This window comes from Brachyhypopomus gauderio, unplaced genomic scaffold (genome assembly GCF_052324685.1).
Source record: "Brachyhypopomus gauderio isolate BG-103 unplaced genomic scaffold, BGAUD_0.2 sc159, whole genome shotgun sequence".
Classification (NCBI taxonomy): domain Eukaryota; kingdom Metazoa; phylum Chordata; class Actinopteri; order Gymnotiformes; family Hypopomidae; genus Brachyhypopomus; species Brachyhypopomus gauderio.
Genome location: NW_027506980.1, coordinates 92,729 through 109,210, shown reverse-complemented (window position 1 = coordinate 109,210; position 16,482 = coordinate 92,729). Strand labels below are relative to the sequence as shown.

At 41.9% G+C, this 16,482-nt stretch overlaps 15 non-coding genes across 15 annotated transcripts; 7 read left to right on the top strand and 8 right to left on the bottom strand.

Moving 5' to 3' along the window:
• Nucleotides 1–5,580: 5,580 nt before the first annotated feature.
• trnak-cuu (transfer RNA lysine (anticodon CUU)) lies at nt 5,581–5,653 on the bottom strand. Its single transcript has one exon. It is a non-coding gene; the product is annotated as a tRNA-Lys (tRNA).
• Nucleotides 5,654–6,804: 1,151 nt separating this feature from the next.
• Nucleotides 6,805–6,878, top strand: trnan-guu (transfer RNA asparagine (anticodon GUU)). The gene has a single exon. It is a non-coding gene; the product is annotated as a tRNA-Asn (tRNA).
• An 89-nt stretch (nt 6,879–6,967) lies between these two features.
• trnak-cuu (transfer RNA lysine (anticodon CUU)) lies at nt 6,968–7,040 on the bottom strand. The gene has a single exon. It is a non-coding gene; the product is annotated as a tRNA-Lys (tRNA).
• Nucleotides 7,041–8,191: 1,151 nt separating this feature from the next.
• Nucleotides 8,192–8,265, top strand: trnan-guu (transfer RNA asparagine (anticodon GUU)). Its single transcript has one exon. It is a non-coding gene; the product is annotated as a tRNA-Asn (tRNA).
• Nucleotides 8,266–8,354: 89 nt separating this feature from the next.
• On the bottom strand, nt 8,355–8,427 carry trnak-cuu (transfer RNA lysine (anticodon CUU)). The gene has a single exon. It is a non-coding gene; the product is annotated as a tRNA-Lys (tRNA).
• A 1,151-nt stretch (nt 8,428–9,578) lies between these two features.
• On the top strand, nt 9,579–9,652 carry trnan-guu (transfer RNA asparagine (anticodon GUU)). Its single transcript has one exon. It is a non-coding gene; the product is annotated as a tRNA-Asn (tRNA).
• An 89-nt stretch (nt 9,653–9,741) lies between these two features.
• trnak-cuu (transfer RNA lysine (anticodon CUU)) lies at nt 9,742–9,814 on the bottom strand. Its single transcript has one exon. It is a non-coding gene; the product is annotated as a tRNA-Lys (tRNA).
• A 1,151-nt stretch (nt 9,815–10,965) lies between these two features.
• trnan-guu (transfer RNA asparagine (anticodon GUU)) lies at nt 10,966–11,039 on the top strand. Its single transcript has one exon. It is a non-coding gene; the product is annotated as a tRNA-Asn (tRNA).
• Nucleotides 11,040–11,128: 89 nt separating this feature from the next.
• On the bottom strand, nt 11,129–11,201 carry trnak-cuu (transfer RNA lysine (anticodon CUU)). The gene has a single exon. It is a non-coding gene; the product is annotated as a tRNA-Lys (tRNA).
• Nucleotides 11,202–12,352: 1,151 nt separating this feature from the next.
• Nucleotides 12,353–12,426, top strand: trnan-guu (transfer RNA asparagine (anticodon GUU)). Its single transcript has one exon. It is a non-coding gene; the product is annotated as a tRNA-Asn (tRNA).
• An 89-nt stretch (nt 12,427–12,515) lies between these two features.
• On the bottom strand, nt 12,516–12,588 carry trnak-cuu (transfer RNA lysine (anticodon CUU)). The gene has a single exon. It is a non-coding gene; the product is annotated as a tRNA-Lys (tRNA).
• Nucleotides 12,589–13,739: 1,151 nt separating this feature from the next.
• Nucleotides 13,740–13,813, top strand: trnan-guu (transfer RNA asparagine (anticodon GUU)). Its single transcript has one exon. It is a non-coding gene; the product is annotated as a tRNA-Asn (tRNA).
• An 89-nt stretch (nt 13,814–13,902) lies between these two features.
• On the bottom strand, nt 13,903–13,975 carry trnak-cuu (transfer RNA lysine (anticodon CUU)). Its single transcript has one exon. It is a non-coding gene; the product is annotated as a tRNA-Lys (tRNA).
• Nucleotides 13,976–15,126: 1,151 nt separating this feature from the next.
• On the top strand, nt 15,127–15,200 carry trnan-guu (transfer RNA asparagine (anticodon GUU)). Its single transcript has one exon. It is a non-coding gene; the product is annotated as a tRNA-Asn (tRNA).
• An 89-nt stretch (nt 15,201–15,289) lies between these two features.
• trnak-cuu (transfer RNA lysine (anticodon CUU)) lies at nt 15,290–15,362 on the bottom strand. The gene has a single exon. It is a non-coding gene; the product is annotated as a tRNA-Lys (tRNA).
• Nucleotides 15,363–16,482: the final 1,120 nt, after the last annotated feature.

Sequence of the window (16,482 nt, the reverse complement as noted above, 5' to 3'; positions counted from 1 at the left end):
TCTGTCCTCTCTAATGTTCACTTTTTTATCTTGCCGTATTGTGTTGCCGTTTCAAATGAGGTGTTTGATCGGTGAATAGCCGATGTGTGATCCCACGTCCTAACGACCGTGTTATCACCGAGCGTTATCACCATTCGGTGATTTACATGTATCGTATATTGCATAAGTTTCGTTCCCCACCTCAAATTAAGTTCCATTTATGTAGTGAATTGTGAACTTGAGAATAAACCTCCGCCGCTGTGGTTAATGTTCATGCACTGTTTGAACAATATTTATTAATTACAGCCAGGTTTTGGAGGTTGTAGAACACAGCTACAGGCCAACAACGGGTGCATCCCGTCTCTCTTTAGCGTATATTGCATAAGTTTCGTTCACCACCTCAAATTAAGTTCCATTTATGTAGTGAATTGTGAACTTGAGAATAAACCTCCACCGCTGTGGTTAATGTTCATGCACTGTTTGAACAATATTTATTAATTACAGCCAGGTTTTGGAGGTTGTAGAACACAGCTACAGGCCAACAACGGGTGCATCCCGTCTCTCTTTAGCGTATATTGCATAAGTTTCGTTCCCCACCTCAAATTAAGTTACATTTATGTAGTGAATTGTGAACTTGAGAATAAACCTCCACCGCTGTGGTTAATGTTCATGCACTGTTTGAACAATATTTATTAATTACAGCCAGGTTTTGGAGGTTGTAGAACACAGCTACAGGCCAACAACGGGTGCATCCCGTCTCTCTTTAGCGTATATTGCATAAGTTTCGTTCCCCACCTCAAATTAAGTTACATTTATGTAGTGAATTGTGAACTTGAGAATAAACCTCCACCGCTGTGGTTAATGTTCATGCACTGTTTGAACAATATTTATTAATTACAGCCAGGTTTTGGAGGTTGTAGAACACAGCTACAGGCCAACAACGGGTGCATCCCGTCTCTCTTTAGCGTATATTGCATAAGTTTCATTCCCCACCTCAAATTAAGTTACATTTATGTAGTGAATTGTGAACTTGAGAATAAACCTCCACCGCTGTGGTTAATGTTCATGCACTGTTTGAACAATATTTATTAATTACAGCCAGGTTTTGGAGGTTGTAGAACACAGCTACAGGCCAACAACGGGTGCATCCCGTCTCTCTTTAGCGTATATTGCATAAGTTTCCTTCCCCACCTCAAATTAAGTTACATTTATGTAGTGAATTGTGAACTTGAGAATAAACCTCCACCGCTGTGGTTAATGTTCATGCACTGTTTGAACAATATTTATTAATTACAGCCAGGTTTTGGAGGTTGTAGAACACAGCTACAGGCCAACAACGGGTGCATCCCGTCTCTCTTTAGCGTATATTGCATAAGTTTCGTTCACCACCTCAAATTAAGTTCCCTTTGTTTTGATTTGTGTGTCAGCTTCACACAACTCAACATTCAAAACACAGCTTAGGTGCAGTCTTTGCACATTTGCCACAGACCAGTCGCTTACATGTCTGGCAGATGTCATACGTTTTGTTCCCTGAACATCTGCCGACTTGGCATTGTTTTCTTTTTGAGGGCGGGCAAGGAGCTTCAGGTAAAATTCGCTTTTGTGCCACTGCCCTAGCCGCTTTCGCCATTTTCTGCTGTGCACACAGCTCCTTTACCAACTCGAGAATAAACCTTCGTCTGCTCAGGTTAACGTTCATGCACTGTTTGAACAATATATGTGCATTTATTGCAGCCAGGTCTAGGAGGTTGTAGAAAACCGCGACAGGCCAACGACGGGTGCCTCCCTTCACCGAATACAGTCGTGCCATTTGATCCATAACATCAACGCCACATTTAGTCGTGTTGTAATATGAAACAGTTTCAGGCAGTTTCTTTGCGCCATTATCAATTGAAACTGTCTGATGCATTGAGCTCAGGATGCATACATTTTTTTTAGGTTTTGCCTGGTAAATCGTTAGAGTTATTTTTCCAGCCCGCAACACCTTGGTGGAAAATCTTTCAGACTGTGCCTGTGTACATGGGGGCATCTCACGTCTCATTTTATTCATCGTACCAACAATAGTGGTTTTGTTCGCCAAAAGGGTGTTTGCAAGTGCCAATGAAGTGAAGAAATTGTCAGTCGTTACATTTCTTCCTTTACCCGTGAAAGGCTCCATCAAACGCAACACAATATTTTCAGACAACCGTTGACCAGCCGGCCTGCTTTCATCTTTCCCTAGATAGGGAATGGCGTTCAACATATATTTTGTTTCAACATCAGCGGCCACCCAGAACTTAATCCCAAATTTATCGGGTTTATTGGCCATGTACTGAGTGAAACGACAGCGAGCTTTAGTTGGGAACAGTTGCTCATCAACAGTTATGTTCTCACCGGGCGTGTAAGAAGCAATACTGTTTTTCACAAATTTATCAAATATCTCCGAGATCATAGCAAATTTATCAGTCGCAAGGCGGGCAGCCCTTGTGCTCTTGTCATCAAAGCGCAGATAGCGCATGATATCTCTGAATGTCTGTCTAGACATTGTCTCTTTGAAAATGGGATTTCCTAAGTCAGCAGACCAGTATTCATCAAGTTTCATGCTTTTACCGGCTGTTATACCTCTCAAATAAACGAGACCCACAAATGCTTTCAATTCGTCAGCTGTTAGTTTGAACTGAGCATTATTTCGTTCAGCCTCTGCCTCTGTGTATTTCAGAATTGCGCCCCACATTTCTGTGTCAATCAAACACAGTAAGCTGGTCAGTGGACTTTTAATTTTGTCCTTGGCATAACACGTAGGCCCTGGGATTTCTCTCACAATATTGCACTCTTGTGCTCTACCCCGAGGTTTGCCAGCAGTTTCAAACCACACCGTACCGTCTTTGGCCTGAAATGAGTCACCACCACACTCAGTTTCAGAGTCCGATTCTGAATCAGATTCAAGATTCAGATCCATTTCACTTTCGCCCTCTCCATCCGACACCTCACATTGTTCGCCCTCCGATTCCATCTCATCAATATTGCACAGCATGTCCAGCACTTGCTTTGGGGTGTACATGATTCTCTGTGCCATTTTTATAATGCACTATGCAACCTTTCAAACGCCCAAACCGAGGAGTCACGCAAACTGTGTTGCTGTTCGATCACACAAACCGAGCTTTCAAGCAAACTGTGTTGCTGTTCGATCACCCAAACCGAGCTTTCAAGCAAACTATGTTGCTGTTCGATCACCCAAACCGAGCTTTCAAGCAAACTGTGTTGCTGTTCAAACGCCCAAACCGAGGAGTCACGCAAACTATGTTGCTGTTCAAACGCCAAAACCGAGCTTTCAAGCAAACTGTGTTGCTGTTCGATCGCCAAAACCGAGCTTTCAAGCAAACTGTGTTGCTGTTCAAACGCCCAAACCGAGGAGTCACGCAAACTATGTTGCTGTTCAAACGCCAAAACCGAGCTTTCAAGCAAACTGTGTTGCTGTTCGATCGCCCAAGCAGAGTTTTCACTCAAACTGTGTAGCCGCGTCCCGACGAATTTATAGCTCACGTTGCCTCATGAATGCTATTGTGAATAAAGTGTTCATAACAGCACCGCCCATGCCATCATCTCAGTTTCGCTCGCAAAGGTATGCATTTACATACGTAACTTGCATTCTGCTTAATTCTTTTGTAATGCCAGTGTGTCAAAAGCAGCCATACATAATGTATGTATCTAACAGCTAGCCCTGGCGAAGAGGGATTATACCCGAGAGATCATTTCTTTGAGATATTGACTTGATAAGTAGGCTAATTACAATTCGCAGAATTCCTGCAAACTACTAAAGCATTTATTAGGCAAAGCAAGACGCTCTCACGGTTTGAAAACCCTTGAAGCAAACTTATATATAGTATATATTAAATAATATTAATAAATAAAGTATATATTTTAAGACTTTGGAAAGTGAAACACTTTCACTTTCGTTCAACGGACGAATTCCTTTTTGTCTTTACACAATAATCAGTTTGAACTTTGAATAATTTAGTTTTGAAAACTATTGATCTTTATTTAGTTATACTAAATATTAAATGACATACGAATCTTTGCGACACCCGCTGGCAGAAAAGAGAATCACAGTCTTGAAGTGTAGGCGACGAAGACAATATTACAGAGATACGAGCGAAATCGATTGAAACTAGCATGTGCAGGGTTTCTTTTAACAATGTAAAAATACTAGTTTATTAAAAGGACAATTCTGGGAAAAGTCATGAAAGGAGGGTTCTGAAATTGGATCCAGTGCAAAGATATTATTTTTTTTTGTGCTGCTGCGGTCAAGTGACCGGTGCTCGGCGCTTCTAGGTATAATTAGGTCGACCAGAGGCGGCGCTTCTAGTAGACGTCACAGCGGTCAAATGACCGGAGCTTTGGCGCTTCTAGTGTTAAACATTCACTAAACCTGGTGCATGATCTCACATCCCAGAGATTGAGAATCTGGCAAACTAACAATCGAACTGGTCAGGTAACAGCAGCATTTGAAGTGGGGTCAAAAAGGTACCATTAAAGGCACTTGACATCCCAGCTCAGTTTCGTTGCATAGCCTCTTTATAGTTGTTGAAAAAACGTTTTGTAGCGGAAGAAAACATTAATTTACTGGAAGACAATCCAGTGATCGCTCTTAATATCAAAGTAAAACATGTACTCTGTCCTGATAAAATTTTGACCATGTGCATTTCACCTTGGGATTTAAAGTGTTTCCCTTTAGTCTGAGTACATCAGCTGAAGGCAGCTTAACTTCTTTTTTGGTTCTTGAAGTCTTTTTTTATTCTCATCCGAAAGGCATAGCCTATTCTGTTCCAGAAAACATTGGGGATTCCAATGTATCAATGACCTAGTTGGGAAAATAATTGCTGAACTCTGTAATGATCCTGATCTCAGCAGTACCAAGTGCCACAAAGGTCCACAAATCAGTTTACTCATGTATTTTATTGCCTATGGTTTGGTTTGTAAATGTGTGTTGGTGATATGGATGCATTCATGATAGCACATTTTCTGGACAAAATGCGTCTTGGAGCAGCTCCTGCAGTGCTTCCATCAAATCTGTTTTGAATAGGTTTTGGGTGCATTTTCACAAATAATTTCAAAAGCGTCTTATCTAAGACGACATAACCCTGCAACTGAAGGCAAGGGAGCTACACTGTGTAAACTGGTGAAAATCATACACATTCCGATGACTGGTGGACAAAAGGATCAAAACTTTGACAGGAAAAGGGTCTACAAACTGACCTTTTGTTTGAAGACCTGCAGGTCTTGACAAGTGAGAAATTGAAGGAAGGGCGAATTTTAGACAAGCTAGCAGAAAAGTGTGAGTGACATTGATGTTGCATCCTTTATGCATTGGCTCATTTCATCAAAAGCCAGCAAACAGGAGGAATGTGCTTGTTGGGTTTTTCTTTTGAGGAAGAACTATGTAAGCACAGCAGCATCTGGTCTCTGTGGCGCAATCGGTTAGCGCGTTCGGCTGTTAACCGAAAGGATGCTGGTTCGAGCCCACCCAGGGACGATGTATGTTCCTTTCTCTTCTTTTTTAGACGTATTTTGCGCAAACAGATTAACTAAATTTCAACATTTCTCTCAAACAAATCAGCCTCTCGCCCAACGTGGGGCTCGAACCCACGACCCTGAGATTAAGAGTCTCATGCTCTACCGACTGAGCTAGCCGGGCGTTTCATGTAGGACCCCAAAAGCACTTGCTGTCGCCACATGTTGACATGTTGAGCAGGACCTGAGCTATGTTTGTGGAATTTGTGCAGAGACTAAAGACCTTCACCCTTAAACATTCACTAAACCTGGTGCATGATCTCACATCCCAGAGATTGAGAATCTGGCAAACTAACAATCGAACTGGTCAGGTAACAGCAGCATTTGAAGTGGGGTCAAAAATGTACCATTAAAGGCACTTGACATCCCCGCTCAGTTTCGTTGCATAGCCTCTTTATAGTTGTTGAAAAAACGTTTTGTAGCGGAAGAAAACATTAATTTACTGGAAGACAATCCAGTGATCGCTCTTAATATCAAAGTAAAACATGTACTCTGTCCTGATAAAATTTTGACCATGTGCATTTCACCTTGGGATTTAAAGTGTTTCCCTTTAGTCTGAGTACATCAGCTGAAGGCAGCTTAACTTCTTTTTTGGTTCTTGAAGTCTTTTTTTATTCTCATCCGAAAGGCATATTCTGTTCCAGAAAACATTGGGGATTCCAATGTATCAATGACCTAGTTGGGAAAATGATTGCTGAACTCTGTAATGATCCTGATCTCAGCAGTACCAAGTGCCACAAAGGTCCACAAATCAGTTTACTCATGTATTTTATTGCCTATGGTTTGGTTTGTAAATGTGTGTTGGTGATATGGATGCATTCATGACACCACATTTTCTGGACAAAATGCGTCTTGGAGCAGAGCTCCTGCAGTGCTTCCATCAAATCTGTTTTGAATAGGTTTTGGGTGCATTTTCACATATAATTTCAAAAGCGTCATATCTAAGAGGACATAACCCTGCAACTGAAGGCAAGGGAGCTACACTGTGTAAACTGGTGAAAATCATACACATTCCGATGACTGGTGGACAAAAGGATCAAAACTGTGACAGGAAAAGGGTCTACAAACTGACCTTTTGTTTGAAGACCTGCAGGTCGTGACAAGTGAGTAATTGAAGGAAGGGCAAATTTTAGACAAGCTAGCAGAAAAGTGTGAGTGACCTTGATGTTGCATCCTTTATGCATTGGCTCATTTCATCAAAAGCCAGCAAACAGGAGGAATGTGCTTGTTGGGTTTTTCTTTTGAGGAAGAACTATGTAAGCACCGAAGCATCTGGTCTCTGTGGCGCAATCGGTTAGCGCGTTCGGCTGTTAACCGAAAGGATGGTGGTTCGAGCCCACCCAGGGACGATGTATGTTCCTTTCTCTTCTTTTTTAGACGTATTTTGCGCAAACAGATTAACTAAATTTCAACATTTCTCTCAAACAAATCAGCCTCTCGCCCAACGTGGGGCTCGAACCCACGACCCTGAGATTAAGAGTCTCATGCTCTACCGACTGAGCTAGCCGGGCGTTTCATGTAGGACCCCAAAAGCACTTGCTGTCGCCACATGTTGACATGTTGAGCAGGACCTGAGCTATGTTTGTGGAATTTGTGCAGAGACTAAAGACCTTCACCCTTAAACATTCACTAAACCTGGTGCATGATCTCACATCCCAGAGATTGAGAATCTGGCAAACTAACAATCGAACTGGTCAGGTAACAGCAGCATTTGAAGTGGGGTCAAAAATGTACCATTAAAGGCACTTGACATCCCCGCTCAGTTTCGTTGCATAGCCTCTTTATAGTTGTTGAAAAAACGTTTTGTAGCGGAAGAAAACATTAATTTACTGGAAGACAATCCAGTGATCGCTCTTAATATCAAAGTAAAACATGTACTCTGTCCTGATAAAATTTTGACCATGTGCATTTCACCTTGGGATTTAAAGTGTTTCCCTTTAGTCTGAGTACATCAGCTGAAGGCAGCTTAACTTCTTTTTTGGTTCTTGAAGTCTTTTTTTATTCTCATCCGAAAGGCATATTCTGTTCCAGAAAACATTGGGGATTCCAATGTATCAATGACCTAGTTGGGAAAATGATTGCTGAACTCTGTAATGATCCTGATCTCAGCAGTACCAAGTGCCACAAAGGTCCACAAATCAGTTTACTCATGTATTTTATTGCCTATGGTTTGGTTTGTAAATGTGTGTTGGTGATATGGATGCATTCATGACACCACATTTTCTGGACAAAATGCGTCTTGGAGCAGAGCTCCTGCAGTGCTTCCATCAAATCTGTTTTGAATAGGTTTTGGGTGCATTTTCACATATAATTTCAAAAGCGTCATATCTAAGAGGACATAACCCTGCAACTGAAGGCAAGGGAGCTACACTGTGTAAACTGGTGAAAATCATACACATTCCGATGACTGGTGGACAAAAGGATCAAAACTGTGACAGGAAAAGGGTCTACAAACTGACCTTTTGTTTGAAGACCTGCAGGTCGTGACAAGTGAGTAATTGAAGGAAGGGCAAATTTTAGACAAGCTAGCAGAAAAGTGTGAGTGACCTTGATGTTGCATCCTTTATGCATTGGCTCATTTCATCAAAAGCCAGCAAACAGGAGGAATGTGCTTGTTGGGTTTTTCTTTTGAGGAAGAATTATGTAAGCACCGAAGCATCTGGTCTCTGTGGCGCAATCGGTTAGCGCGTTCGGCTGTTAACCGAAAGGATGGTGGTTCGAGCCCACCCAGGGACGATGTATGTTCCTTTCTCTTCTTTTTTAGACGTATTTTGCGCAAACAGATTAACTAAATTTCAACATTTCTCTCAAACAAATCAGCCTCTCGCCCAACGTGGGGCTCGAACCCACGACCCTGAGATTAAGAGTCTCATGCTCTACCGACTGAGCTAGCCGGGCGTTTCATGTAGGACCCCAAAAGCACTTGCTGTCGCCACATGTTGACATGTTGAGCAGGACCTGAGCTATGTTTGTGGAATTTGTGCAGAGACTAAAGACCTTCACCCTTAAACATTCACTAAACCTGGTGCATGATCTCACATCCCAGAGATTGAGAATCTGGCAAACTAACAATCGAACTGGTCAGGTAACAGCAGCATTTGAAGTGGGGTCAAAAATGTACCATTAAAGGCACTTGACATCCCCGCTCAGTTTCGTTGCATAGCCTCTTTATAGTTGTTGAAAAAACGTTTTGTAGCGGAAGAAAACATTAATTTACTGGAAGACAATCCAGTGATCGCTCTTAATATCAAAGTAAAACATGTACTCTGTCCTGATAAAATTTTGACCATGTGCATTTCACCTTGGGATTTAAAGTGTTTCCCTTTAGTCTGAGTACATCAGCTGAAGGCAGCTTAACTTCTTTTTTGGTTCTTGAAGTCTTTTTTTATTCTCATCCGAAAGGCATATTCTGTTCCAGAAAACATTGGGGATTCCAATGTATCAATGACCTAGTTGGGAAAATGATTGCTGAACTCTGTAATGATCCTGATCTCAGCAGTACCAAGTGCCACAAAGGTCCACAAATCAGTTTACTCATGTATTTTATTGCCTATGGTTTGGTTTGTAAATGTGTGTTGGTGATATGGATGCATTCATGACACCACATTTTCTGGACAAAATGCGTCTTGGAGCAGAGCTCCTGCAGTGCTTCCATCAAATCTGTTTTGAATAGGTTTTGGGTGCATTTTCACATATAATTTCAAAAGCGTCATATCTAAGAGGACATAACCCTGCAACTGAAGGCAAGGGAGCTACACTGTGTAAACTGGTGAAAATCATACACATTCCGATGACTGGTGGACAAAAGGATCAAAACTGTGACAGGAAAAGGGTCTACAAACTGACCTTTTGTTTGAAGACCTGCAGGTCGTGACAAGTGAGTAATTGAAGGAAGGGCAAATTTTAGACAAGCTAGCAGAAAAGTGTGAGTGACCTTGATGTTGCATCCTTTATGCATTGGCTCATTTCATCAAAAGCCAGCAAACAGGAGGAATGTGCTTGTTGGGTTTTTCTTTTGAGGAAGAATTATGTAAGCACCGAAGCATCTGGTCTCTGTGGCGCAATCGGTTAGCGCGTTCGGCTGTTAACCGAAAGGATGGTGGTTCGAGCCCACCCAGGGACGATGTATGTTCCTTTCTCTTCTTTTTTAGACGTATTTTGCGCAAACAGATTAACTAAATTTCAACATTTCTCTCAAACAAATCAGCCTCTCGCCCAACGTGGGGCTCGAACCCACGACCCTGAGATTAAGAGTCTCATGCTCTACCGACTGAGCTAGCCGGGCGTTTCATGTAGGACCCCAAAAGCACTTGCTGTCGCCACATGTTGACATGTTGAGCAGGACCTGAGCTATGTTTGTGGAATTTGTGCAGAGACTAAAGACCTTCACCCTTAAACATTCACTAAACCTGGTGCATGATCTCACATCCCAGAGATTGAGAATCTGGCAAACTAACAATCGAACTGGTCAGGTAACAGCAGCATTTGAAGTGGGGTCAAAAATGTACCATTAAAGGCACTTGACATCCCCGCTCAGTTTCGTTGCATAGCCTCTTTATAGTTGTTGAAAAAACGTTTTGTAGCGGAAGAAAACATTAATTTACTGGAAGACAATCCAGTGATCGCTCTTAATATCAAAGTAAAACATGTACTCTGTCCTGATAAAATTTTGACCATGTGCATTTCACCTTGGGATTTAAAGTGTTTCCCTTTAGTCTGAGTACATCAGCTGAAGGCAGCTTAACTTCTTTTTTGGTTCTTGAAGTCTTTTTTTATTCTCATCCGAAAGGCATATTCTGTTCCAGAAAACATTGGGGATTCCAATGTATCAATGACCTAGTTGGGAAAATGATTGCTGAACTCTGTAATGATCCTGATCTCAGCAGTACCAAGTGCCACAAAGGTCCACAAATCAGTTTACTCATGTATTTTATTGCCTATGGTTTGGTTTGTAAATGTGTGTTGGTGATATGGATGCATTCATGACACCACATTTTCTGGACAAAATGCATCTTGGAGCAGAGCTCCTGCAGTGCTTCCATCAAATCTGTTTTGAATAGGTTTTGGGTGCATTTTCACATATAATTTCAAAAGCGTCATATCTAAGAGGACATAACCCTGCAACTGAAGGCAAGGGAGCTACACTGTGTAAACTGGTGAAAATCATACACATTCCGATGACTGGTGGACAAAAGGATCAAAACTGTGACAGGAAAAGGGTCTACAAACTGACCTTTTGTTTGAAGACCTGCAGGTCGTGACAAGTGAGTAATTGAAGGAAGGGCAAATTTTAGACAAGCTAGCAGAAAAGTGTGAGTGACCTTGATGTTGCATCCTTTATGCATTGGCTCATTTCATCAAAAGCCAGCAAACAGGAGGAATGTGCTTGTTGGGTTTTTCTTTTGAGGAAGAATTATGTAAGCACCGAAGCATCTGGTCTCTGTGGCGCAATCGGTTAGCGCGTTCGGCTGTTAACCGAAAGGATGGTGGTTCGAGCCCACCCAGGGACGATGTATGTTCCTTTCTCTTCTTTTTTAGACGTATTTTGCGCAAACAGATTAACTAAATTTCAACATTTCTCTCAAACAAATCAGCCTCTCGCCCAACGTGGGGCTCGAACCCACGACCCTGAGATTAAGAGTCTCATGCTCTACCGACTGAGCTAGCCGGGCGTTTCATGTAGGACCCCAAAAGCACTTGCTGTCGCCACATGTTGACATGTTGAGCAGGACCTGAGCTATGTTTGTGGAATTTGTGCAGAGACTAAAGACCTTCACCCTTAAACATTCACTAAACCTGGTGCATGATCTCACATCCCAGAGATTGAGAATCTGGCAAACTAACAATCGAACTGGTCAGGTAACAGCAGCATTTGAAGTGGGGTCAAAAATGTACCATTAAAGGCACTTGACATCCCCGCTCAGTTTCGTTGCATAGCCTCTTTATAGTTGTTGAAAAAACGTTTTGTAGCGGAAGAAAACATTAATTTACTGGAAGACAATCCAGTGATCGCTCTTAATATCAAAGTAAAACATGTACTCTGTCCTGATAAAATTTTGACCATGTGCATTTCACCTTGGGATTTAAAGTGTTTCCCTTTAGTCTGAATACATCAGCTGAAGGCAGCTTAACTTCTTTTTTGGTGCTTGAAGTCTTTTTTTATTCTCATCCGAAAGGCATATTCTGTTCCAGAAAACATTGGGGATTCCAATGTATCAATGACCTAGTTGGGAAAATGATTGCTGAACTCTGTAATGATCCTGATCTCAGCAGTACCAAGTGCCACAAAGGTCCACAAATCAGTTTACTCATGTATTTTATTGCCTATGGTTTGGTTTGTAAATGTGTGTTGGTGATATGGATGCATTCATGACACCACATTTTCTGGACAAAATGCGTCTTGGAGCAGAGCTCCTGCAGTGCTTCCATCAAATCTGTTTTGAATAGGTTTTGGGTGCATTTTCACATATAATTTCAAAAGCGTCATATCTAAGAGGACATAACCCTGCAACTGAAGGCAAGGGAGCTACACTGTGTAAACTGGTGAAAATCATACACATTCCGATGACTGGTGGACAAAAGGATCAAAACTGTGACAGGAAAAGGGTCTACAAACTGACCTTTTGTTTGAAGACCTGCAGGTCGTGACAAGTGAGTAATTGAAGGAAGGGCAAATTTTAGACAAGCTAGCAGAAAAGTGTGAGTGACCTTGATGTTGCATCCTTTATGCATTGGCTCATTTCATCAAAAGCCAGCAAACAGGAGGAATGTGCTTGTTGGGTTTTTCTTTTGAGGAAGAATTATGTAAGCACAGCAGCATCTGGTCTCTGTGGCGCAATCGGTTAGCGCGTTCGGCTGTTAACCGAAAGGATGGTGGTTCGAGCCCACCCAGGGACGATGTATGTTCCTTTCTCTTCTTTTTTAGACGTATTTTGCGCAAACAGATTAACTAAATTTCAACATTTCTCTCAAACAAATCAGCCTCTCGCCCAACGTGGGGCTCGAACCCACGACCCTGAGATTAAGAGTCTCATGCTCTACCGACTGAGCTAGCCGGGCGTTTCATGTAGGACCCCAAAAGCACTTGCTGTCGCCACATGTTGACATGTTGAGCAGGACCTGAGCTATGTTTGTGGAATTTGTGCAGAGACTAAAGACCTTCACCCTTAAACATTCACTAAACCTGGTGCATGATCTCACATCCCAGAGATTGAGAATCTGGCAAACTAACAATCGAACTGGTCAGGTAACAGCAGCATTTGAAGTGGGGTCAAAAATGTACCATTAAAGGCACTTGACATCCCCGCTCAGTTTCGTTGCATAGCCTCTTTATAGTTGTTGAAAAAACGTTTTGTAGCGGAAGAAAACATTAATTTACTGGAAGACAATCCAGTGATCGCTCTTAATATCAAAGTAAAACATGTACTCTGTCCTGATAAAATTTTGACCATGTGCATTTCACCTTGGGATTTAAAGTGTTTCCCTTTAGTCTGAGTACATCAGCTGAAGGCAGCTTAACTTCTTTTTTGGTTCTTGAAGTCTTTTTTTATTCTCATCCGAAAGGCATATTCTGTTCCAGAAAACATTGGGGATTCCAATGTATCAATGACCTAGTTGGGAAAATGATTGCTGAACTCTGTAATGATCCTGATCTCAGCAGTACCAAGTGCCACAAAGGTCCACAAATCAGTTTACTCATGTATTTTATTGCCTATGGTTTGGTTTGTAAATGTGTGTTGGTGATATGGATGCATTCATGACACCACATTTTCTGGACAAAATGCGTCTTGGAGCAGAGCTCCTGCAGTGCTTCCATCAAATCTGTTTTGAATAGGTTTTGGGTGCATTTTCACATATAATTTCAAAAGCGTCATATCTAAGAGGACATAACCCTGCAACTGAAGGCAAGGGAGCTACACTGTGTAAACTGGTGAAAATCATACACATTCCGATGACTGGTGGACAAAAGGATCAAAACTGTGACAGGAAAAGGGTCTACAAACTGACCTTTTGTTTGAAGACCTGCAGGTCGTGACAAGTGAGTAATTGAAGGAAGGGCAAATTTTAGACAAGCTAGCAGAAAAGTGTGAGTGACCTTGATGTTGCATCCTTTATGCATTGGCTCATTTCATCAAAAGCCAGCAAACAGGAGGAATGTGCTTGTTGGGTTTTTCTTTTGAGGAAGAACTATGTAAGCACCGAAGCATCTGGTCTCTGTGGCGCAATCGGTTAGCGCGTTCGGCTGTTAACCGAAAGGATGGTGGTTCGAGCCCACCCAGGGACGATGTATGTTCCTTTCTCTTCTTTTTTAGACGTATTTTGCGCAAACAGATTAACTAAATTTCAACATTTCTCTCAAACAAATCAGCCTCTCGCCCAACGTGGGGCTCGAACCCACGACCCTGAGATTAAGAGTCTCATGCTCTACCGACTGAGCTAGCCGGGTGTTTCATGTAGGACCCCAAAAGCACTTGCTGTCGCCACATGTTGACATGTTGAGCAGGACCTGAGCTATGTTTGTGGAATTTGTGCAGAGACTAAAGACCTTCACCCTTAAACATTCACTAAACCTGGTGCATGATCTCACATCCCAGAGATTGAGAATCTGGCAAACTAACAATCGAACTGGTCAGGTAACAGCAGCATTTGAAGTGGGGTCAAAAATGTACCATTAAAGGCACTTGACATCCCCGCTCAGTTTCGTTGCATAGCCTCTTTATAGTTGTTGAAAAAACGTTTTGTAGCGGAAGAAAACATTAATTTACTGGAAGACAATCCAGTGATCGCTCTTAATATCAAAGTAAAACATGTACTCTGTCCTGATAAAATTTTGACCATGTGCATTTCACCTTGGGATTTAAAGTGTTTCCCTTTAGTCTGAGTACATCAGCTGAAGGCAGCTTAACTTCTTTTTTGGTTCTTGAAGTCTTTTTTTATTCTCATCCGAAAGGCATATTCTGTTCCAGAAAACATTGGGGATTCCAATGTATCAATGACCTAGTTGGGAAAATGATTGCTGAACTCTGTAATGATCCTGATCTCAGCAGTACCAAGTGCCACAAAGGTCCACAAATCAGTTTACTCATGTATTTTATTGCCTATGGTTTGGTTTGTAAATGTGTGTTGGTGATATGGATGCATTCATGACACCACATTTTCTGGACAAAATGCGTCTTGGAGCAGAGCTCCTGCAGTGCTTCCATCAAATCTGTTTTGAATAGGTTTTGGGTGCATTTTCACATATAATTTCAAAAGCGTCATATCTAAGAGGACATAACCCTGCAACTGAAGGCAAGGGAGCTACACTGTGTAAACTGGTGAAAATCATACACATTCCGATGACTGGTGGACAAAAGGATCAAAACTGTGACAGGAAAAGGGTCTACAAACTGACCTTTTGTTTGAAGACCTGCAGGTCGTGACAAGTGAGTAATTGAAGGAAGGGCAAATTTTAGACAAGCTAGCAGAAAAGTGTGAGTGACCTTGATGTTGCATCCTTTATGCATTGGCTCATTTCATCAAAAGCCAGCAAACAGGAGGAATGTGCTTGTTGGGTTTTTCTTTTGAGGAAGAATTATGTAAGCACCGAAGCATCTGGTCTCTGTGGCGCAATCGGTTAGCGCGTTCGGCTGTTAACCGAAAGGATGGTGGTTCGAGCCCACCCAGGGACGATGTATGTTCCTTTCTCTTCTTTTTTAGACGTATTTTGCGCAAACAGATTAACTAAATTTCAACATTTCTCTCAAACAAATCAGCCTCTCGCCCAACGTGGGGCTCGAACCCACGACCCTGAGATTAAGAGTCTCATGCTCTACCGACTGAGCTAGCCGGGCGTTTCATGTAGGACCCCAAAAGCACTTGCTGTCGCCACATGTTGACATGTTGAGCAGGACCTGAGCTATGTTTGTGGAATTTGTGCAGAGACTAAAGACCTTCACCCTTAAACATTCACTAAACCTGGTGCATGATCTCACATCCCAGAGATTGAGAATCTGGCAAACTAACAATCGAACTGGTCAGGTAACAGCAGCATTTGAAGTGGGGTCAAAAATGTACCATTAAAGGCACTTGACATCCCCGCTCAGTTTCGTTGCATAGCCTCTTTATAGTTGTTGAAAAAACGTTTTGTAGCGGAAGAAAACATTAATTTACTGGAAGACAATCCAGTGATCGCTCTTAATATCAAAGTAAAACATGTACTCTGTCCTGATAAAATTTTGACCATGTGCATTTCACCTTGGGATTTAAAGTGTTTCCCTTTAGTCTGAGTACATCAGCTGAAGGCAGCTTAACTTCTTTTTTGGTTCTTGAAGTCTTTTTTTATTCTCATCCGAAAGGCATATTCTGTTCCAGAAAACATTGGGGATTCCAATGTATCAATGACCTAGTTGGGAAAATGATTGCTGAACTCTGTAATGATCCTGATCTCAGCAGTACCAAGTGCCACAAAGGTCCACAAATCAGTTTACTCATGTATTTTATTGCCTATGGTTTGGTTTGTAAATGTGTGTTGGTGATATGGATGCATTCATGACACCACATTTTCTGGACAAAATGCGTCTTGGAGCAGAGCTCCTGCAGTGCTTCCATCAAATCTGTTTTGAATAGGTTTTGGGTGCATTTTCACATATAATTTCAAAAGCGTCATATCTAAGAGGACATAACCCTGCAACTGAAGGCAAGGGAGCTACACTGTGTAAACTGGTGAAAATCATACACATTCCGATGACTGGTGGACAAAAGGATCAAAACTGTGACAGGAAAAGGGTCTACAAACTGACCTTTTGTTTGAAGACCTGCAGGTCGTGACAAGTGAGTAATTGAAGGAAGGGCAAATTTTAGACAAGCTAGCAGAAAAGTGTGAGTGACCTTGATGTTGCATCCTTTATGCATTGGCTCATTTCATCAAAAGCCAGCAAACAGGAGGAATGTGCTTGTTGGGTTTTTCTTTTG